At 39.1% G+C, this 23,644-nt stretch overlaps 1 pseudogene; it reads left to right on the forward strand.

Moving 5' to 3' along the window:
- The first annotated feature begins 5,325 nt into the window (after positions 1–5,325).
- On the forward strand, positions 5,326–6,254 carry LOC131899748 (RNA polymerase II subunit A C-terminal domain phosphatase SSU72-like; annotated as a pseudogene).
- The last annotated feature ends 17,390 nt before the right edge of the window (positions 6,255–23,644 follow it).

Raw genomic sequence — 23,644 nt, forward strand, 5'->3', positions numbered from 1 at the left:
CTCCGTGGTACTGCAGCCACTTATAAAATAATCACTCAGAGGCTTAATATTATTTATTGTAACTCAAATCTTAAAAAGGTCTTATAAAAAACAAACCCGGAGCCAGGTATTGGGGTGAACGCTGAAAGATCAGAGAGACAGAACAGGCCACAGCTAACCTCACCTCAACAACTCCTCAGCTGATCTCATTTCCTCAAACTTGAAGCCTCTGTGTTCTTGAATTGCTGTTCAAAAGCCTAAAAGCTTAACAGGACTTTAGTTCCTGGTTCTCACGCCTTATATACCTTTCTGCTTCCTGCCATCACTTCCTGGGATTAAACGCGTGTGTCACCATGCTTGGCTGTTTCCAGTGTGACTTTGAACTCACAGAGATCCAGATAGATCTCTGCCTCTGGAATGCTAGGATTAAAGGTGTGTGCTACCATTGCCTAACCTCTATGTTTAATATTGTGGCTGTTTTGTTCTCTGACCCCCAGATAAGTTTATTAGGTGCACAAAATATTGGGGAACACAATACCACCACAATTTATCAATTGTACGGCCTTTGTCAGGCTTCTTGCTAGCTAGCTCTTATATCTTAAATTAACTCATTTCTATTAATCCATGTTTTGCCACATGTCCCGTGGCTTTACAGTATGCTGGCATGTTGTTCCTTGGGCAGCAGGCTGGGATCTCTCCTGCCTCTCCTTTCTCCTTCCTGTCTCTCTCTTGGATTTCCTGCCTGGCTATAACCTGACTCACCATAGTAGGCCAGAGCAGCTTCTTTATTAACCAATCACAGCAACACATACTCACAGTGTACAGAAAGACATCCCACAGCAGCAAGCAGGTTCACAGATTTGTGGACATAATCATTTCACAGTATACATACGTGTATCAGAGCATAAAGAGCCCAGAACAGTGGATTAGTGGTATAGCACTTGCCTAGGATGGAAGAGGCCCTGGGTTTGAACCCAGCACTGCCAAAAGATAAAAAGGCAAAACATTAGGTTGTACACCATTAATACAGAAAAAAAATTTATTTGTAAATTGTAACTTTTTAAACATTCTTGTTACACATCTCTGGCTGGCCTGGCATTAATTATGCAGCACAATTTGGCTTCAAACTTAAGGCAGTCCTCCTGCCTCATACTCCCAAATGTTGGGATTACAAGGCAAGAGTCACCACAGCTAGCTTGTCACGTGCACCTTGTAAAGCTGGAGAGAAAAAAAAAAAAAAACTTTGCTGTGTCAGTGAAGTAAAACAAGGAATCACACTAATATAAATAGAATCTAATTTATTACAATTAAAGATCACTCTTGCTGGGTATGGGGTACATATCAGTAATCACAACACGCAGGAGACTCTCAAGTTCAAGGCAAACCTGGGCTATACAGCAAATTCTAGAACAGCCTGGGAAACAACAATGAGAAAAGATAAGACCATTCTGGCCATACTCAAACTCTAAGTAGATGTACAAAACATAAAAAGAAAATGCAAGAATCAATAATTATTCATCCTTAGGGAACTGTATTTATTCAAGTTAAGTTTATCAAACACCTAACCATGTGCCTCTTGTTTCAAAGATGAACAGGTAAGAAAGATCCTTATCTACCCCTCAGGAAGCCATATGATTTTCAGCCTGATTTTCATACTTCTTCTACTATTATCTTTGCTTCTATATCTGTGCCAAGAAAAAAGTTTCGTACTGGCATATTTCCTTATAAGTAACAATGATAACTGACATATACAGAAAAATAACTGAAACTAATATAGTGCTACCATGAACCAAAAAAGTATTTCATACAAGTTCAGGGATTTTGGTATGTATGTGAAAATGTATGTGTTTGTGTTCATGTAGGTGTGTGTTCCTGTGGGTGCACTTGTGTACACATGTGTGTGAAAGCCAAAGGTCAACCTCAGGTGTCATTCCTCAGGAACTATCCACCTTGTTTTTTAAAACAAGGTCTTTCACTGGCCTGGGCTCACTGATTAGGCTAAGCTAGCTGGGGATTTGCCTGTCTCCACCTCCTCGGCACTGGGATGCCTCATAATTTTTTCAGACAGTGTCTCTCAGTGAACTTGGAGTTCACCGATTTGGTTCGTCTGGCTGGCCATCAAGCTGCAGGGATCCTTCTGTTTCCACCACCCCAGCACTAGAATTTTAGGCATGCACTGCCCTGTCTGGTCTTAAATGTGGGTTTTGCGGGATCATTCTTGATTCTCATGTGTGAATGGCAAGCTTTTACTGACTGAGCTATCTCGCTAGCCTAGTATGCTAGTTTCTTAGTAAAGCAAGTGGACAGTTGTTGCCTGGAGGTTAGAATAATGTTTTTAGTCCTGAATATATCATATAGAGTTTGTACTTATCTCTAGTCAAAAGTAAGTTTAGGTGATGTGTTCTTCATAGTGTCTATCCTTCCTGCATCTAGTACACAAATGTGTGTGCAAGAGAGAACATAAAGGTTCATTGGAGTGAATTATTGAAACAGGACCTCTTCAAAAAACCCATGTCAGGTGATCTTTAGTTATTTGGAAGAAGGGGTCTCCAAGGAAATTCTTGTAAAAGCTAAGTCAAATTCCCGTTTTTATCTGTGAATATGAGAAATCTGGCCTTCCATTCCAATATAGAATTAAATTTATGGATTGAAAACCTGAGAATAAATTTGGATAGGCTAATAGAAAATCAGAATAATTTTAAGAAAATTCATCAGTCTACAATTTATTTTTCTTTGTATGTATCTTTTATTGGCATGTTTGTGTGGAAAACATTCATATTAGGTTATTAAATCTCAATTAGGCTACTTAAATAGTATACTTTGATATTAATATATTAAAGTTAATATGGTCACTTTTTCTTTCAACTCTTGTTTAAAAGGAATATTCTACAGTGTTGTCTTAATGAGTGAATTGGTGTGATTTACCTAAATCTACACACCACTTATCTGTTAATTTAAATAATGTTGGCACTTTGAAAAGTGGTTGAAGATCAAATTGATTAATTATTAACTTGTAAGCTGTGGCCATAACTCAGTCAGTAAAATGATTGCTGTGCAAACATAAAGACCTGAAGTTGATTCCCAGGACACATGGAAAAAGGCTGTCATGGGGCTGGATTGAAAGCTCAGTTGCCAAAGTACATGACACAAAGCACAAGAACCTGAGTTTGATCCCCAGAACTCATGGAAAACAGCTAGGTGTAGTGGTGTGGTCTCATAACTCTAGTGCTGGAAGGTGGAGACAGGTGGACCACTGGGACTCATAGGCCAGCCAGCCAAGCCATACTTGGCAAGCTCCAGGCCAGTGAGACCCTGTCTCAAGAAAAAGAAAACCAACCAAGTGAATAATGCCTGAGGAATGACAGCCAGAGTTGACCTCTGGCTTCTATGCACACACACACACACACACACACACACACACACACACACACACCAAATGTTTAAGATTTTAATTACAGGGCTGGAGAGATGGCTCAGAGGTTAAGAGCACTGCCTGTTCTTCCAGAGGTCCTGAGTTCAGTTCCCAGCAACCACATGGTGGCTCACAACCATCTATAATGTGATCTGGTGCCCTCTTCTGGCGTGCAGGCATGCATGCAGATAGAACACTGTATACATAAATAAATAAATCTTTAAAAAAAAAAAGATTTTAATTACAAAGAAGGCAATACAACTAAAGAATAGATTGGCAATCTGTTGCAATTTCCCAAGCTAAAATATTCATCTCCATAAGTGGATTTATATGTCTCACCTGCCAGCTCCTGAAGAACCATACAGAGACTTCTCATTAATTAAGAAAGCTCAGTCGATAGCTTAGGCTTGTTTCTAACTAGTTCTTATAACTTAAATTAATCCAATTCTATTAATCTATGTGCTGCCTGGAAGTTCATTTACCCCATTTATGTACTTCTCATCCTGCTCACTCTGTGTCTCATGGCATCTCCTCTTGACTCCATCCTTCTTTTTCCCAGCATTCTCTCTGTCTTGAAAATCCTGCCTAGCTATTAGTCATTCAGCTTTTTATTAAACCAATCCAATTGATAAATCTTCACAGATTATTCCACAACACATTCCACTATTTTTCTGCAATATGTTAATTAGTTTAACACATAACAAAACATTAAATTTAGTTAGAATCCTCTTCATAATTTTTGTTTCTATAATTAACTGAAATCCAAAACATACCTGGAAAATGCAGCAAACACTTGATACTATTCCTTCAACTGAAGACTGTGAATTAGGGCTTCATAAACTAGTATAAAGAAGAGGGATCATGTACTGGAACTTGACCTAAAATTCAAGCTATTCAACACAGACACTGAGAAAAGATTGCAAATGACTTTATCACTTCCTCTGTTATGAAAATGGCATTACTTCTTCATTAGAGACAACTATGCATTATTTTTGTAGTTTTAAGATGAATTACAAGTAGAAATGAATCTTTTAATTAAAAACCTGATGGTTCTAATATGTCATTATCTCATTAGATTCCAAATGTTTGAGAAATACTATACAGATGGTGATGACATACTGCAGCTTATTAGATTGCTCCAAAAGTGTAAATGATAAAAGGAACAAGAACAGATCCTGAAAAACACCCACATTTAAAAAGGCAGAGTCAGAGGAGTTAGAGGAAGGAGAGACCAGAGATGTAGAGGACACACAGGAGAAAATCTTTTCATAGAACAAGGGGAGGCGAGAGTTGGAGTACAGAGAGGGATCAATATCAAATTTTTCACAGGTTACACAGGAGAAAAGTTAAGGATTTTCCCAAAAGAACATCACTGATCTCAACTGAGCACTGTCCTAGGAGAGTTGTGTGTCTCAAACCTTTTTGCTTTAAGTAAGGTGTAGGAGGGAATAAATAAAACTAAGTGAATTCAGAATCCTCTGTATACACTGGACTATGAAAGATAGGATGTTACGTACCACTCCGTGTGTGTGTGTGTGTGTGTGTGTGTGTGTGTGTACACATGTGTGTGGAGGTCAGAGGACAACCTCAGGTGTTGGCTGTCACCTTCCACCTTGTTTGAGATAGGGTCACTTTTTTATTTATTTATTTATTTATTTATTTATTCATTCATTCATTCGTTTATTTATTTATTTATTATTTATTTATTTATTTATTTTTCCACTTTTATATTGTTCATTGGTGTGTACACCAGGTTGTCTGGCCCACAGATTATAAGAGATTCTCCTGTCTGTATTTCCCATCTCGCCTTGGGAGTTCTGGGATGACAGACACAGGCAACTGTGCCCATAGTTACGGAGACATCACAAGGACTTTTCATTTGTTGTGGATCATTGGTGGTGACGTCACATCAACTGCCTTCGAACTTTCCTCAGTGCGCATGAAATCACATGGTCCCAACATCAGTACTCCACAGCCTGATTGTTCAGCCCCACCTACAGGCAGCAGGCAACTTCCACCCAGGCAGCCAGCCTGCATGATTTCGGCCGGGACTTTAAAATGCCACTTCATGGCTATTTTGATGCTCACTAGCATCTGAGAGACATCTCTGAAGCTGCTGCTGTCATTACTATGCTGTCACTTCCACTCCACGTGGCCGTGGTGTGCCCAAACAACCAGAACCAGAGCATGGAGGTGCACAGAGTCCTGAGCAAACGAGGGTTCAATGTGAAGTCCTTTGGAACTGAGGGATTTGTGTAGCTTCCTGAGCCCACACCTGACAAGCCAACCATTTATGATTTCCAAACCATGTATGACAAAGTATACCATGATCTGCTGACAAAAGATAGTGCCTTCTACACCTAGAATGGCATTTTACACATGCTGGATAGAAACCAGAAAATCAAGTCTGGCCCTGAACAGTTCCAGAGCAGCAAAGACCTCTTCGATGTGATCTTCATGTGTAAGGAGCATGTCTATGACCAGGTGGTGGAATACCTGAATGCCAGGGAACAGGGTGTGTGTTAGCTGGAGCATGTGATCAATGTGAACATCCCTAAAAACTACAAAGAAGCCACCCTTGGGGCCTTGCTCATCTGTGAGCTCTGTCATAGTATCCAGCACATGGAAGATGTGGATGATGAGATCACAGAGCTGCTGCAGATGTTTGAGGTAAAGACTGGCAAGACCTTCTTGCACACCGTCTGCTTCTACTGAGGAGGACTGCTGGCTACCCTCTGATGCTGCCTGAAGTGGTCCTTCGTTAATGCTTGTTCCTGACATTGTTTCTGCATTTAAGAACAATTATGTTGCCAGATAAACTGTGCTAGTGAAGTAAGTTGTATGACTACCAGGTGTAAGAAGCACTAGGATGTTTGAAGAGTTGGATATCAATATGTTTTTCTCTTTAAAAAATATTTTATCATTAATTTCCAAATGGTGTGTGTCTTCCTATGCCTGTAATTCCCTTCTGCATTTACTGGACTGTACAAATAGCTTTTTTAAAAAAAAGACTATATGTTATGGGGGGTGGGAACTAGAGATTTTCAAATACATGTTCTTACTTGTCCAAAAACAATGACAAAAAAATCCTGTTTAAATTGAGCCTTAGAAGGAGAAAATAAACAGTATAGGAGCAATATTTAGGGATGCAATGTCTAATAAATTTCCAAAGTTGTCTTAAATGTTTTATTCCATTTCTTTTATTTAGTGTTAGGGACAAGTATGGACGAAGATGAGAGGGCAGTTTATGGGAGTCAGTTCTGGGCATCAAACTTGGGTTATCAGGCTTGGTGGAAGGCACCTCTACTGGATGACCCATCTGCGAGTCCCCAGAGTTGGCTTCTTTTTTCAAGATTTGTTTATTTATTTTAAATTCATTTTTATTTTGTATGTAAGAGTGTTTACCTGCATTTATGCTTAGTGTCCATGGAGTTCAAAAGAGAGTGTGGGATCCCCTGGAACTTGAGGTAAGAATGGTTGGGAACTACCATGTGGGTACTGGCAACTGAACTCTAGTCCTCTTTGAGAGCAATAAGTGCTCTTAACCACTGATCCATCTCTTTAGCCCTGTGAAGTTTACTTTTAAGAAGTCATCAATTAACGAGAAAGAGGAGGGTTTATATGAGCGAGAATTGTTGAGACCAAGGTTGGACAAAGCACAGGGACAAATAGCCAAATGAATGGAAACACATGAACTATGAACCAAAGGCTGAGGGGCCCCCAACTGGATCAGGCCCTCTGAATGGGTGAGATATTCGATTGGCTTGATCTGTTTGGGAGGCATCCAGGCAGTGGGACTGGGTCCCGTGCTCACTGCATGAGTTGACTGTTTGAAACCTGGGGCTTATACAGGGTTGCTTGGCTCGCCCTGGGAGGAGGGGACTGGACCTGCCTGGACTGAGTCTACCAGGTTGATCTCAGTCCATGGGGAAGGCTTCACCTTGGAGAAGGTGGGAATGGGGGGGTAGGCTAGGGGGAAGGGGAGGGGGCGGGAAGGGGGAGAACAAGGGAATCCGTGGCTGATATGTAGAACTGAATTTAAAAAAAAAGAAATCACTTTATTACTATGTCCCTAAAAAAAAAAAAGTCATTTTTAAAAAAGTTTATGAACCTTCAGGAAGAAAGGAGTTGCGTCTAGAAAACTCCTTTGGGCTCAGAGTGTCCGGGAGTCTCTCTATATGGCATGTCACAACATTGGTGGAACCAATGCTAGCACAGAAATCCAAGAAGCTCAAGGAGGGATGAGAGGCTGTATGTGTGAAGAAACAAAGATCTACAAAAGACAACACACAAATATCCAGACGAGTCAAAAATCCAATCTGGGAAGGCTAAGTTTTATCACTGTTATCATTTAGATTTGTTCGCTTTTTTATTTTTTGAGACAGGTTTTTACTGTGTTGTGTAGTCCTGGTTGTCCTGGAACTCGTTTTGCAGACCAGACTGGCCTTAAACTCACAGAGATTCACCCATCTCTGCCTTCAAAGTGCTGGATTTAAAACTGTGCACCACCAACAGCTATCATTTAGATCTTAAATACACCCCCCCCAAAAAAAAAAAAACTTAGGCCATCAGCCTCTGGCAATATTGGGAGGTTGTGGAATTTTAGGAGGTAAGACCTTTTGGAAGGACTTTAGATGGTGGTGGGTATATCCCTTGAAAGGGATATTGATCCAAGATGACCCTTTTCTTTTTGCTTTCTGGCTGCCATAAAATTAGCAGCTTTGTCCCTCACCACAGACTTCCAAACAGGCATACAAACATGGACTGAAGCCTTTCAAGCCATAAGCCAGAATAAATCTTCCCTCTTACAAAGTTGATTAGCTCAGCAATTTCTTACAAAAACAGAAAGCTAACAATCCCAAACAGGAGAGAATGAAAGAGTGGGGGTGTGGGTAGGGGGTAGGAGATGGGAATTAGAAGAGAAACATTGCAGGTTGAAACAGACAAAAATGAAATGAAGTAAGAAACTAAAACCAAGTGAAGTTATGAAATCCCACCTATACCATCCAAAGTGTCTAACTTTTTGACATTCTGACATAATGTCATCTACAAGTTAGGCTACATTTGTAGTTATCCTAGGACACGTGAAGCCTATGGGCCACAGGTTAGACCAATTGGTTGTAAAGTGTCTCAGTTTAAAGGCATAGTACTAGAGGGGATGGTTGAAGGCTGTCTCTGATGCATGGATCCTCGTTTGTAATTGCTAACTCTATGTATTTATGTGGGCATGCTAGTGGGGCTAGGTGACTAAAAAAGGACTTGTGAGATTGGTAAAAGGAGACTTTAAGGGAGAGAGTTGAAAGGGTAGTCAAACATATGATGTGAAAGTGAACAGAGCACAACAGGGTACAACAGGGACAGGAGGAGCAGTGAAAGGGGAGAATGAGGGGAAGAATAAGGGGAGAGGATTCAACCAAAAGTATGTGTGAAAATGCAATAAGAAAACATGCTACTTTGTTACACATACATATACATACACACATATCAGTTGGTAAAGTGCTTGCCTTGCAGACATAAAGACCTAAGTTCAATCCTACATAATAATAATAATAATAATTTAAAAAAAATCCAGGCATAGTGACATACACCTTTAACCCCAGCACTTGGGAATCAGAGATAGGTAGATCTCTTTGAGGTTGAGGCCAGCCTGGTCTGCATGAGAAGTTCTAGGACAGCCAGGATTATATAGAAGGAACTTAGAGAGAGAGAGAGAGAGAGAGAGAGAGAGAGAGAGAGAGAGAGAGAGAGAAGGAAGGAAGGAAGGAAGGAAGGAAGGAAGGAAGGAAGGAAGAGAGAGAGAGAGAAAGAAAGAAAGAAAGAAAGAAAGAAAGAAAGAAAGAAAGAAAGAAAGAAAGAAAGAAAGAAAGAAAAGAAAAGCTGTGTGCTGGTGTGTGCTTATAATTCCCAGTGCTGCAGAGATGGATGGAGACAAGTGGATTCCTGGGTCTTGCTGGATAGCCAATCTAGGCTACTTGGTAAGTTCCAGGTTAGTAAGAGACCCTGTCTCAATAAATAAGGTGGATAGCACTCAAGGAATGACACCTGAGGTTGTCTTCTGGCCTTTATACATGTGCATATGCACTTGACACACATGAACACATACATATATATGAAAGGTTAATAAATATATATATATATATGAAGGTTCATATAATATATACATATATGCATATAGTTATGGCAAGAGAGAATGAATTTAAATTATACTAAATGTGATTTACAAAGGTAACTCTGTAGTCAATGTGAGAGATGAACTAAAGAAATTGTGATGATTGTGACCTCAGGATTTGGGACTAGACAATCTTAATTGCAAACTCTGATTCCACATCAACTAGTTCTGCCCCTTAGAGCAGTAGTTTTATCCTCATTGCTAAATTGAACATTGTTGTAGAGCTATTTTCTCCAGTTGGACTTGATGATCATCTTGAAGCAAAATAGCTGTATCACAGGCACAAAACTCTCATGAGCTGGGACCTATTGACATTCCCTTACAGGAGGAGGAGAAGGCTAGTAAGGCTCACAATCCTCCACCGGGTGCCCATGTGACTCCTCCTGGGATGATATAAGGCATAAACAACTGACTGAGGATAAGGTTTCTTGATGTTGTAGCTGCCTGTAAGGGTCTGTGTGTGAGAGGAGCAGAAATCCTGGTGCTATGGCTACCTTTAAGTCATCAGGGCTCATCTTTGAAAAACCATAATAAGTTTGTTGGTTTACCGAGCTAAACATTGGCAGAATCCTTTTTTGATCTGTTGGTGTCCTCTCTATTGGGAGTGATAGAGTTTCTTGAGATCTTCCTACCAAAAAGTTATACAGCAAGCATGTTCACAGGATTACTTTAAAGATAATGTATGTGAAGTGTTTGGCCCATGTAATGCCTGACATGCAGTAAGCACATAGTGTGTTTTTCTGAGGAGAAAGCAGAAGCAGCATGATCAACCAAGAAGGCACTGATAGAATATAAGGAAATGTGGGTATCACAGGTTCATGTATGGGCCTTTCAGCAGCTATAAGAATAGGAAGACGAATGAATATGTGAGGAGGGTTTGGGATCAGAGACTGAATGTATATGAGAGAATTTGAGTGGGTAGAGGACAATAGGAGCATTGAAATACTGTATAGAAAGGAAGCTAGAAGCCCTCCAGCTCTTTCTGACACAGCTCTGTGTCCAGTAGTATGAAATTGACTAAGTCCTGTGCCAACATAATCTTGGCAGCCACAGGCTTAATAAAACAAATCTATGAATTTTCCTATGGATGTACAGAAAAAAAATCATTTTGTTTTTCAAAATAACAAAGGCTTGATGCTATATCCTAATATTCTCCAATGTGAATAAAGCCAAAATGAATTTCAACCAGAGGCAAATAATTTAAATTATTTTTTAAAGATCGCCATCAGTCATGCCATGACCTGGAACAATTTGTACAAGATCAACAGGCCATTAATTTTCCATAGCACTGAAGAAACAATTCAGAACGCTTAATGGAAAACTTGTTTAGTTTTTCTACTCCCCCTTTCCACATGGCCACTTCTTCAACCAAACCCAATACTTATGAGCAACAGCTCAGAACAGATGCTGCTTATTTTCTCAGCCCAAGCAAAATGTCTTGCAAAAGAGGTAAAGAATAGATTGCAGAGTCCTCTGAAGTCTCTTCTTTCCTTTTTCTGCTTTCATTTCAAAAGAGAGTGAAAAGGAAATCCATTTACCAATATTTGCCAGAAGCTTCATTTCCCTCCATGACAAGGTGAAGTATGAAGACAAATGACCCACTAAGGAAGATTTTCATCATTGGATTCCAGTGGTAGATAGCTTGCCTAGGCCAGTTTTGCATGCTCCATCTTCACTACTAAGAGAACCAGAGAAAGAGAGAGAGAAGGAAGCAGAGAGAAGGAAACCCTTCTCATTGCTCTGGCATATCAAAAGGTCTTACAACAAAAGTACTGTTTTCCCAAGTCAACCTCAAATACTGGTTCTCTCACAGGCTAGCCCAAAAAAATAGTTCTTAAGGGGAAATGGTTTCTGGTGCTAGTGTTTGCATACATCTCTTGACCACCATTCTCATCCCCTTCTCAGACATTGAACCCTACTTTCCTACATGTGATGTCTCTCAGTTTGCTATCAGACTAAATGTGACCATGTCCTGTGTTTGAGTTTAGCTTACCTAACTTTACCCCTTGGAATCTGAGTACCTGTTCACTACAGCAATGTCCAGAAGGAGGCCACCCATGTTGGCATATTCAGGAAAGAAGGAGCCTCCTTAGGGTCCCTTTCTTTCTTCTTTCTTTTCTTTCTTTTCTTTCTTTCTTTCTTTCTTTCTTTCTTTCTTTCTTTCTTTCTTTCTTTTCATTCTTTCTTTCTTTTCATTCTTTCTTTCTTTCTCTCTCTCTCTTCCTTTATTCATGTGTGTGATAAAACTTAAAGTTTAATTTTTTTATTTTTCTTAAAAAAAGGGTGCACCTCCTCCACCTACCTCAGCCCCAGAAACCAGGCAACAGCATCCTCTTGAGCCCCTTCGACAACCATCTCCTGCAGCACCAGTGACCACTGGAGCCACAGGCCCGATCTGCACCTATTAGAAGAAGAGTTGAGTCTCTGAACTCCCAGCTGGACAGCCCAGCTCTCTAGCCTCCTAGATCTCAATTGGAAGAAGAGGGACTCCAGGAGGCACAGGCTTCACCTGCACAGATTGTAGGAAGGTGGCAGTGTAAGAATACATTCAACAACATAAAGAGCAATATGGCACCACCAGAACCTAGTGGTTCTACAACAGCAAGACCTGAACATCCCAAAGTAGATGAAGCAGAGGAAAACAACCTTAAAAATAACTTTATGAAGATGATAGAGGCCCTTAAAGAGGAAATAAAAAACTTCCCTAAAGAAATGGAGAAAAAGACAAACAAAAAATTAGAAGATCAATCAATCCCTTCAAGAAAGACAAGAAAAAACAAACAGGTAAAGAAAACAGTTCAAGACTTGAAAATTGAAATAGAAGCAATAAAGAAAACACAAACTGAGGGAATTTTGGAAAGGAAAAATCTGAGGAAACGAACTGGAACTGCAAATGCAAGCATAACCAACAGAATACAAGAGATAGAAGAGAGAGTCTCAGGCATTGAAGATACCATAGAGGAAATAGATTTATCTGGTCAAAGAAAATGTTAAATCCAGTAAATTCTTAACAAAGCACACCCAGGAAATCTGGGACACTATGAAAAGACCAAACTAAGAATAATAGGTGAAGAAGAAGAAGAAGAAGAAGAAGAAGAAGAAGGAGGAGGAGGAGGAGGAGGAGGAGGAGGAGGAGGAGGAAGAGGAGAAGGAGGAGGAGGAGGAGGAGAAGGAGAAAAGGAGAAGGAGGAGGAGAAGGAGAAAGAGAAAGAAGAAGAAGAAGAAGAAGAAGAAGAAGAAGAAGAAGAAGAAGAAGAAGAAGAAGAAGAAGTATTCCAGCTCAAAGGCACAGAAGATATATTCAACAAAATCATAAAAGAAAACTTTCTCGCCGGGCGGTGGTGGCGCAAGCCTTTAATCCCAGCACTCGGGAGGCAGAGCCAGGCGGATCTCTGTGAGTTCGAGGCCAGCCTGGGCTACCAAGTGAGCTCCCGGAAAGGTGCAAAGCTACACAGAGAAACCCTGTCTCGAAAAACCAAAAAAAAAAAAAAAAGAAAGAAAAAGAAAACTTTCTCCACCTAAAGAAGGACATGCCTACAAGAAACTTACAGAGCACCAAATAGACTGGACCAAAAAAAAGTCCCCTTACCCCATAATAATCAAAATACTAAACATACAGAATAAAAAAAAAGAATATTAGGAGTAGCAAAAGAAAAAGGCCAAGTAACATATAAGGGCAAACCTATCAGAATTACACCTGACTTCTCAGTGGAAACTCTGAAAGCCAGGACGTTCTGTAAGACATTCTGCAGACACTAAGAGACCACAAATGCAAGCCCAGATTATTATAACCAGCAAAGCTTTCAATCACCATGGACACAGAAAACAAGATATTCCATGACAAAACAAGATACAAACAATACCTATTCACAAATCCAGCCTTACAGAAAGTATTAGAAGGAAAACTCCAACCCCAGAAAGTTATCTGCACCCATGAAAACACAGGCCATAGATAACCTGACACCAGAAAATCCCAAAGAAGGGAAACATACACACATACTACCACCAACAACAAAACCAAACCCAACAGGAATTAACAATCACTGGTCATTAATATCTCTTAATATCAATGAACTCAATTCACCTATAAAGACACAGGCTAACAGAATGGATATGAAAATAGGATCCATCCTTCCACTGAATACAAGAAACACACCTCAAACTCAAAGACAGACATTACCCCAGAGTAAAGGATTGGGAAAAGATTTTTCCAAACAAATGGACCTAAGAAACAAGATGATGTAGCTATCCTAATCCCTAACAAAATAGACTTCAAACTAAGATTAATCAAAAGAGATGGAGAAGGACATTTCATATTCATCACAGGAAAAATCCAGCAAGATGAAGTCTCAGTTCTGAACATCCATGCCCCAAACACAAGGGCACATACATTTGTAAAAGAAATATTGCTAAAGCTTAAATCACACATCAAATCCCACACACTAATAATGGGAGACTTCAACACCCCACTCTCACCAATGGACAGGTCTGTCAGATAGAAACTAAACAGAGAAATAAGGGACCTAACAGATGTTATGACTCAAATGGACCTAACAGTCATCTATAGAACATTTCACTCAAATACACAAAAAAATACCTTCTTCTCAGTACCTCATGGAACCTTCTCCAAAATTGACCACATACTCCGTAACAAAGCAAATCGCAACAGATACAAAAAAATTGGAATCTTATTGGGTCACCATGTCTTAAAGTTAGAGTTCAGCAACAACACAAATTGTTGGGTCACCATGTCTTAAAGTTAGAGTTCAGCAACAACACAAATTGCGGAAAGCCTACAAATTCATGAAAACTGAACAACGCTCAACTGAATCATCACTGGGTCAAAGAAGAAATAAAGAAATTAAATACTTCCTAGAATTCAATGAAAATGAATGCACAACATACCCAAACTTATGGGACACTATGAAAGCACTGCTAAGAGGGACATTCATAGCTCTAAATGCCTACATAAAGAAAGTGGAGAAATCTCACACTAGTGAGTTAACAGCACACCTGAAAGATCTAGAAGAAGAAGAAGCAAACTCACCCAGAAGGAATAGATGCCGGAAATAATCAAATTGGGGGCTAAAATCAATAAAATAGGGACAAAGAGAACAACACAAAGAATCAATGAAACAAAGAGTTGGTTCTTTGAGAAAATCAACAAGATAGACAAACCCTTATCCAAATTAACCAAAAAGCAGAGAGAGAACATCCAAATTAACAAAATTAGAAATGAAAAGGGGAACATAACAACATACAATGAGGAAATCCAGAGAGTCATCATGTCATACTTTGAAAACCTGTACTCCACAAAGTTGGAAAATGTAAAGGAAATTGACAATTTTCTGGATAGGTACCACATACCAAAATTAAATCAAGATCAGATAAACAATTTAAAGAGATCGATAACATCTAAGGAAATAGAAGCAGTCATTGAAAGTCTCCCAACCACAAGAAGCCCAGGGCTTGATAGTTTCAGTGCAGAATTCTACCTGAATTTCAAAAAATAGCTAATGCCAATACTCCTTAAATTTTTCCACATAATAGAAACAGAAGGAACATCATCAAACTCTTATGAGGCTACAGGTACTCTGATACCAAAACCACACAAAGATACAACTAAGAGAGAGAATTGCATACCAATCTTCCTCATGAACATTGATGCAAAAATACTCAATAAAATACTGGCAAACTTATCCAAGAACACACGAAAAAAATCTATCATGATCAAGTAGGCTTCATCCCAGAGAGGCGGGGATGGTTGAACATACCAAAATCTGTCAATGTAATCCACCATATAACAAATTGAAAGAAAAAATTCATGTGATCATCTCATTAGATGATGAAAAAGCCTTCAACAAAATCCAACACCTCTTCATGATAAAGGTCTTGTAGAGATCAGGGATACAAGGAACATACCAAAACATACCAAAAACAATATACAGCAAGCCAATAGCCAATACCAAATTAAATAGAAAGAAACTCAAAGCAATTCCACTAAAATCAGGAACAAGACAAGGCTGTCTACTCTCTCCATATATATTCAATATAGTACTCATAGTTCTAGTTAAAGCAATAAGACAACATAAGGAGATCAAGGGAATACGAATTGGAAAGGAAGAAGTCAAAGTATTATTACTTGCAGATGATACAGTATACACAAGTGACCACAAAGATTCTACCAGGGAACTCCTACTGCTGATAAACACCTTCAGTAAAGTGGCAGGATACAAGATTAACTCAAAAAATCAGTAGCTCACTGATATACAAATGATAAATGGGTCAAGAAAGAAGTCAGAGAAACATCACCCTTTACAATAGCCACAAATAACATAAAATATCTTGGGGTAATTCTAACCAAACAAGTGAAAGACTTGTATGACAGAAAATTTAAGTCTCTGAAGAATGAAACTGAAGAAGATATCAGAAAATGGAAAGATCTCCCATGCTCTTAGATAGAAAGAATCAACATTGGCAACCTTACCAAAAGCAATCTACAGATTCAATGCAGTCCCCATCCAAATCCCAACACAGTTCCTCACAGGCCTGGAGAGAACAATACTCAACTTCATACGGAAAAACAAAAAAACTCAGGATAGCCAAAAGAATCCTGTACAATAAAACAACCTCTGGAGGCATCATGACCCCTGACTTCAAGCTCTACTATAGTGCAACAGTAAAAATAACAGCTTGGTATTGGCATAAAAACAAACAGGTGGATCAATGGAATTAAATTGGAGACCCTGACATAAATCCACACACCTATAAACAAATGATTTTTGACAAAGAAGCCAAAACTGTACAATGGAAAAAAGAAAGCCTCTTCAACAAATGGTGATGGCATAACTGGATGTCAACATGTAGAAGAATGCAAATAGATCCGTACCTATCACCATGTGCAAAACTCAAGTCCAAATGGATCAAAGACCTCAACATAGATCCAGTTACACTGAACCTGATAGAAGAGAAAGTGGGAAGTATTGGCACAGGAGACCACTTTCTAAATATAACACCTGTAGCACAGACACTGAGAGCAACAATTACTAAATGGGACCTTCTGAAACTGAGAAGCTTCTTTAAGGCAAAGGAAATGGTCAATAAGACAAAACAGCAGCATACAGAATGGGAAAAGATCTTTACCAACCCCACTTCTGACAGAGGGCTTATCTCCAAAGTATATAAAGAACTCAAGAAACTAGATGTCAAAATACCAAATAATCCAATTAAAAAATGGGCTACAGATCTAAACAGAGAATTCTCAATAGAAGAATCTCAAATGGCTGAAACACATTTAAGGAATTGTTTAACATCTTAGCCATCAGGGAGATGCAAATCAAAACATCTCTGAGATACCATCTTACACCTGTCAGAATGGCTAAGATAAAAAACATCGATGACAGCTTATGTTGGAGAGGATGTGGAGAAAGGGGGACATGCTTCCATTGCTGGTGAGAGTGCAATCTTATACAGCCACTCTGGAAATCAGTATGGTGGTTTCTCAGAAAACTGAGAATCAGCCTCAAGACCCAGCAATACTACTCCTGGGCATATACCTAAAAGATGCTCAAATATACCAGAGGACACTTGTTCAACTATGTTCATAGCAGCATTATTTGTAATAGCCAGAACCCAAAAACAACCTACATGCCCCTCAACCGAAGAATGGATAAAGAAAATGTGGTACATTTACACATGGAGTATTACTCAGCTGTAAAAAACAATGACATCATGAAATTTGTAGGCAAATGGATCAAACTAGAAAAGAAATCATCCTGAATAAAATAACCCAGACTCAGAAAGATAAACAGGGTTTGTACTCATTCATATGTGGATATTAGATGCAAAGCAAAGGATAACCAGGCTGGAATCCACAACCCCAGAGAAACTAGGTAAAAAAGAGGACTGTAACAGGGACACTTATGGATAGCCCCAAGGAGGGGAAACAGTTAAGATCTCTTGTGTAAACTGGGAGGATAGTAAAAGGGAGGGGATGGGAAATGGAAACATGAAAGATTGAGATGGCTGAATTGGAAAAGGGACAGAGAGGGAGAACAACAAAAGAGGTATCTTGACAGAGAGAGCCATTATGAAGTTAGGATGAAACCTGATGCTAGGGAAATTCCCAGGAACCCACAAGGACATAGCAAAATCTGAGATGTAGTCAGAAGTTTTTCTGTGTCCCACCTGGTCCCACAGCTGCTCAGTCCCAAGTAAACACACAGAGGCTTATTTAATTATAAACAGTATGGCCTATGGCTCAGGCTCATTATTAACTAGCTCTTCTAATTTGATTCAACCCATTTCTATTAAACTGTTTTGCCATGTGGCTTCATGGCATTGGTTGTTCTCTCACATCTTGCTTCTCCCAGCAGTGGCTTACAGCTTCTGCCTGCCTCCACCCTTTTTCATCTCCATCTTCAGTTTGAATGTACTGCCTAACTTTATTCTGCCTCACCATTGGTCGAACAGATTTTTTTGTCAACCAATGATAGCAACATATATTCACAGCGTACAGAAAGACATCCCACAGCACTTCTCCTTTTGGGTCTAATCAGAAAAGATTTTAATTTTAACATAGTAAAATTATGTATAATAAAACAATTATCAAGCAAGAATTACAGTTGCAATATCAAGTCTATTTGTATTTGGTAAAATTAAAGAAAATATTCTATCATCTATCCTATGTTTGTGAGTCTGAAGTTTTTTTAATTTATTTATTTTTTATATTATGTACATGGATGTTTTGCCATGGGTGTCAGGTTCCCTGGAATTGGAGTTATAGACAGTTGTGAGCTGCCATGTGGGTGCTGGGAATTGAACCTGGGTCCTTTGGAAGAGCAGTCAGTGTTCTTAACCACTGAGCCATCTCTCCAGCCCCGAGTCTGAAGTTTTATATCTAATTTACCTTTCATCATAACTAAGAAAAACTATAATTATAACTATCTAGTCTTCAACTCCATCAAAGACCCCAGAAGGATATAATGTTACCTAAGTAAACAGGAAGTGTATTGTAAGCAACTTCCAAAAAAATTGAGAAGTGACAGAAACAGTTGGCTCTCTGCACAGTCACCCAATGTTCCTCTGAAACATTGGAGCATCTATCTTCAGCCTACAGGCCTAGAGTCTCTGACAGACTTTTTAGTGAAACAGGGAATGTGAAGAATTGTCTTACCTATTGGCAAAGTTCATCAGTCGCTTTCTATGGTGGTATTTTATTTGTACTGAAATGTGATTTTAATTGTATGTTAATAAATAAAGTTGCCCAGGGGTCAGAGCTATTAGAGCCATAGCAAGAGCATGGCAGTGGTGGCGCACGCCTTTAATCCCAGGACTTGGTAGACAGAGCTAGGTAGAGCTCTGTGTGTTCAAGGATACAGCCAGCATTGGAGACACATGCCTTTAATCTCAATCCCAACCATAGAAGACCTGGAAGTCTCTACAGACAGGCAGTGACAAGGCAGTCATGTGTTTGGGTTTACAACCAATGAGAAGGCACAACAGCTAGACTATATAAAGACATATACACAGGAAGTAGGACCCTTTTGGAGAGCTCTCTTGGCTGAAGCAGGATGGGTAAGGCTCTTAGCTCTGACCTCTTGGCTTTCTTCTCTGAATCGGTTCTGTGTTTCTTATTTAATAAGATGGTTGGTTACATCTACATTTGGCGCCCAACGTGACAAGAATCCAGTAAAAACTGCTTAACTTGGCTTGGCAGCAGGTCCAGTTTCCCACCTGGGTGGCCAGCCCCCTAGCCCGGGCCCAGGTTGGCTTGGCCTCAGGCCAGAATGACCATAGCCCCAAGCAGTTAGCTTAAAGCCAGTGCTACAAATAACTCAGGCCTGCCCTGCCGAACAGGGTCCCTGCCTATAAAGCCAACACACGTGGTTGGAGCTTAAGGAAGCCAGAGCCAAGCCTTGACTGGGTTCAAGCGGGAACACATGGCTGGATTCAAGCTCTTAGGCAGAACTTGTGGCTGTGCTTGCTCTTTCTCTCTCTCTCTCTCTCTCTCTCTCTCTCTCTCTCTCTCTCTCTGGATTCACACCTCGGACACTAGGTGGCTGTTTTGAAATTCTCTCGGATTTCTACTGTTCTACGCAGACTTGGTAAGTCACTTAACATATCAGATATTTTAAAGGAAACTATTTAAAAGAGAAATTTTTTTCACATTAAAAAAATGGGGTTTTTGTGTACATTGGAAGAAAATTGGGCTTTGTTTGAAATTTTAGGTAGTCTGACAATGGAACAACTATATGAGAAGATTAATGTTGATCGAATTATGCAGTTTATTACTATGCTTATCCTCATTTTACTATTTAAAAAGATAGTCAATTTAAGTGCCAGGATGACAGCTTTAGAAAAACTTGTTAAACCTGTAAAAATTCAGACAGAAGAAAATAACAGTGAAGTTGCTTCAAGATTGGATCATAAGGTTACAGAAAGAAAGCCTGTTTTCACACAGTCACCCTTAATTTGTCCAGTAACCATACAGCAGTTGCCTAATCAAATGACTACACAAAATATTTGGGCTCCAATTGAAATGTTAGATTTACGAAGGTTTAAGGAGGCAATAGAATCTTATGGCATGCATTCCCCATATGTAAAGCAAATGTTAAACTCTTGGTCAACATATAATAGGATTGTACCACAGGGCTGGCAGGAGCTGGCACAAGCAGTTCTGGAACCCAGTCAAAGGCTTCAGTGGCTAACTTGGTTCAAGGATGAAGCTAAAAACATAGAGAAACAGTGGAGGGATAAAGGAATACAAGTCTGCCAGAATCAGCTTATTGGAGAAGGTCAATATGCTTCAGCACAAACTCAATGTTTATATGATGTCCAAACTCTAATTTTATGTCGAACAGCAGCCTTGAATGCATGGGACAGAGTTGAGGAACCAGGAAAAAAACTGAGTCATTTACAAAGGTTATACAAGGCCCAAAAGAATCTTTCACAGATTTTTTACAAAGACTGGCTTCAGCAGTAAAGAGAATGGTCCCGAATTCAGAAGCTAGCCAGATAATAATTGAATCTTTGGCTTTTGAGAATGTGAATGCAGCATGCAAAAGAAAAATCAGGCCATTAAAGGCAAGATCTGCACCTTTGGAAGATTGGATTAGCGACATGGTTAATGTTGAGGCTCATGACCATGATGATATGCGGGTAGGAGAAGCAATTTCAAAAGGTTTGAGGAATGTTAGATGTTTTGGATGTGGAAAGCAAGGTCATTTGAAAAGGGACTATAAACAGGTCATTCCTAGAAACAATGTTTCTTCAAGGAACAATGGCAACAGAATGCTCCTTCCTTCTGGAGTATGCAGAGGGTGTGGTAAGGGAAAACACTGGACCAACAAATGTAGATCAACAAGGGACAGACAGGGTAATCCTTTGCCTCAGTCTTCGGGAAACTCCCAGAGGGGCCTCATGCAGGCCCCCATAGCAAATCCAGTTCAAACCTTTCCTGCAGTTGTAGAGGAAACCCCTACTCAGAGCAATTAAATAACCTATTTAATTGCTCTGAGTAATTATTAATGTAATTAATTATTAATTAATAATAATACTAATTATTAATTATTAATAGTAATTATTAATGCCTATTGGAATAAATCATGCTGGTCAGGATGATGAAACAGAGAATAGAAAATTCAGGAGAAAACATAAAGAAAAATTTTTGGCAAACTTCTATTAATGAACAAAGACCAAAATTAATGATAAAAATAAATGGTGTTTTTTTGTCTGGTCTGGTAGACACAGGTGTGGATGTTACCATAATTGCACCAGAATTTTGGCATCCAACTTGGCCTCTTCAGGAGGTAAATGTTCAACTGTTAGGAATTGGGACATTATCTCAGGGGAAACAGAGTGCAAGATGGCTCGAATGTATAGGTCCAGAAGGACAGAGAGGAAAATTAAAACCATATGTGGCTAACATAGCTATGAACCTGTGGGGTCGAGACTTGTTGCAACAATGGAATACTCAGATTAACATCCCTCCAATCTCAGAAACAAATCATAAACTAGCACATGTTTCTGAGAGAAATATTAGAAGGCATTATTCTGAGTGGTCACCAGCCATCCATATTGTACAAGAACAGGGCACAACAACTGATGATCTTCCAAAGACACCAACAGCTCTACCTTTAAAATGGTTAACAGACAAGCCTGTATGGGTCCAGCAATGACCTTTAACAACAGAGAAACTCCAGGCATAGAAGAGCTGGTAGAAGAACAGTTAAATGCTCAGCATATTGAAGAATCAACCAGCCCTTGGAATTCTCCTGTATGTTATTAAAAAGAAATCTGGTAAATGGAGAATGGTAACAGACCTTAGAGCAATTAACAAAGTAATTCAGCCAATGGGCTCTCTACAATCTGGAATTCCTTTGCCTACTCTGTTACCAAAAGGATGGCCTCTCATAGTTATTGATTTAAAAGACTGTTTCTTTTCAATACCCTTACGAGAAAAAGATAGAGAAAGATTTGCTTTCACAGTGCCTACTTATAATAATTCTCAACCGGTTAAAAGATTTCAGTGGAGGGTTCTCCCACAGGGAATGTTGAATAGCCCAACTCTGTGCCAGTATTTTGTACAACAGCCATTGGAAGTGATACGTAAAAAATTTCCTAATTCTATAATTTATCATTATATGGATGATATTTTACTAGCTGACTCAAATGTGGATACTTTAGAAAGAAAGTTTGAAGAAGTAAAGAAAATTTTGCCTTGCTGGGGATTACAAATTGCTCCTGAAAAGATACAAAGAGGAAATTCTATTAATTATTTAGGTTATAAAATAGAGCTACAAAAGATTAGATCCCAAAAGGTGCAAATTAGGAGAGATAGACTACAGACTCTTAATGACTTTCAAAGATTATTTGGAGATATTTCTCATCTACAAACTATTGTTGGGGTAAAAAATGATGAACTGAATAATTTGTTCAAAACCTTAGAAGGTGATAAGGACTTAAATAGTCTAAGAGAATTATCACCTGAAGCTGAGAAAGAATTGCCCTTGGTAGAAAAGAAAGTACATGAAGGGCACGTGGATCGTATTGATCCAAAGCTTGGTTGCACTTTGGTCATTTTACCTTCTAGGCATTCTCCTACAGGAATAATAATGCAGAGGGAAGATATTATATTGGAATGGATATTTTTACCAAATAAACCAAGTGAAAAATTAAAAACTTTGTGGAAAAAAATCTCTGGCTTGATTTGGAAAGGAAAATTGAGACTTCATCAATTAGCAGGAATAGACCCAGCAGAAATTGTCATACCTTTAACTAAGGAGGACATTGAAAAATTATGGACAAAAAGTGAACCTTGGCAAAGAGCTTGCAGTAGTTTTTTGGGAGAAATTAACAGCAAATATCCCAAAAGTGACAGAATTGATCTTATAAAGAGAGCTGGTTGGATCTTGCCTCGAATTGTATGGGAAAAACCCATATCTGGAGTTCATACATTTTATACAGATGCCAACAAACAAGGAAAGGCAGGTTACAAATCAGAAAATTTAAGTAAAGTGGTTCAAAGTCCTTATAATTCAGTTCAAAAATCAGAATTGTATACTATTCTGTTGGTATTAATGGATTTTTCAGAACCTCTCAACATAGTAACTGACTCTCAGTATGCTGAAAGAGTAGTATTACATATTGAGACTGCAGAATTTATCCACTATGCTTCAGAATTAACTTCACTATTTATTCAATTCCAAGATACAATCAGAAAAAGGAATCATCCTTTATATATAACTCACCTCTGATCCCATACTCGTCTGCCAGGCCCTCTAGCACAAGGCAATGATGAGATTGATAAATTATTGATAGGAAATGTGCTGGAGGCCTCAGAATTTCATAAAAAAAGATCATGTAAATAGTAAAGATTCAAAAAAGGATTTTTTCCATAACCTGGCAACAAGCCAAAGAAATAGTAAAGAAACGTCCTACTTGTTCCTTCTACAATCAAATGCCATTACCAGCAGGATGTAACCCAAAGGGTACTCAAAGGAATGAAATCTGGCAGATGGACATATTTCACTTTGCAGAATTTGGAAAATTGAAATATGTACACCATACCATTGATACTTATT

This window comes from Peromyscus eremicus, chromosome X (assembly GCF_949786415.1).
Source record: "Peromyscus eremicus chromosome X, PerEre_H2_v1, whole genome shotgun sequence".
Lineage (NCBI taxonomy): Eukaryota > Metazoa > Chordata > Mammalia > Rodentia > Cricetidae > Peromyscus > Peromyscus eremicus.